A 1,365-nucleotide genomic window follows, 5' to 3' on the forward strand; every position below is an offset into this window, starting at 1 on the left:
GGATCGTCGGAACTGGAAATCTTTCAATTCTTTTTTGCTTTGTTCAATCCTTAAAATACATCTTAAATCTTTTTTGTCAAATAATAGAGGTCTTTCTGAAATCTTTTAAATCTATTCGAACTCTTTGCGAAATATATCTGACATATTCGTAAGATCTTTATAAAACCTTTAAGGTATCACTACAAACCTTGTCAAATCGTTGTGAAATTTTTGGAAAACTCTACAAAATATTCGAAATCTTTGGGAAATTATTGAAATCGTTGTGAAATCTTTGCGAAATCTTTGACAACTATTAAAAGTCTTTGTGAAACCTTCCAAATCTATCTGAAATATTTGCGAAATATTTGAAGTAATTGTGAAATATTTGAAATCTTTGTGAAATTTTTGTAGAATCTTTCCGAATTATCTGAAAATATTTGAAATCATTGTGAAATCTTAGGGAAATCATTGAAATCTTTGAAGAATCTTTGCGAATTCTTTAAAAATCTTTACTGAATAAAAATCTTAGTGAAATCATTAAGAAATCATTGAAATATTTGTTTAATCTTTGAAACCTATCTGCAATCTTTTAACTACTAGAAGCCATTGAGAAATCTTTGAAAACTATCTGAAACCTTTGAAATCATTGTAAAATTTTTTTAAATCTTTGGAAAATCTTTGCGAACTCTCTGAAAATCTTGGTGAAAAATATGAAATCATTGAAAAATCTTTGCGAAATATTTTAAATCTTTGTGAATTCAAATTCGGTATCAAAAATAACCCATCACGTCATGGTTGAGCCATAACCTCAAAAAATGACGAAAAATCATGCACTGAGGCAAATACATTTCAAAATAATGCCTGTGATGCAAATTTTCACTTCAAAAACATGTCGGCAACTGTGAAGGATCGACCCTTGCCTGATATCAACTTATTTGATATAACTTTACCCAACAGAACCTGACCTCACCTAACCTGAATTAACAGAAATTTATTGAACTACACGTAAAGCTCTGGAAGCATATTTTCCCAGTAGCAAATATGTGCTACATCGAATGGGTCAACTCGAGCCTAACCTAGAAATAAATCTAACCTAGCCTAACCTGACCTAACCTAACCTCACGAAACACAATTAAACTGATTGTGTTGTCCCGTTGTGTTTGAGGTACCGTTTGAATCAGCTTGGGCTTAACCAGCAAAGAGGTCAAACCTATCCTAACCTAAAAAAACCTGACCTAACCTAACCTAACTTGACTTCACGTAACACAATTAAACCCATTGTGTTGTCCTGTTGTGTTTGCGGTACCGTTTCATTCAGCTTCGGCTTAACCTGCATAGAGGTTTAACCTATCCTAACCTAACAAAACATGATCCAACCTAACCTAG

This window comes from Belonocnema kinseyi, chromosome 5 (assembly GCF_010883055.1).
Source record: "Belonocnema kinseyi isolate 2016_QV_RU_SX_M_011 chromosome 5, B_treatae_v1, whole genome shotgun sequence".
Classification (NCBI taxonomy): Eukaryota; Metazoa; Arthropoda; class Insecta; order Hymenoptera; family Cynipidae; genus Belonocnema; species Belonocnema kinseyi.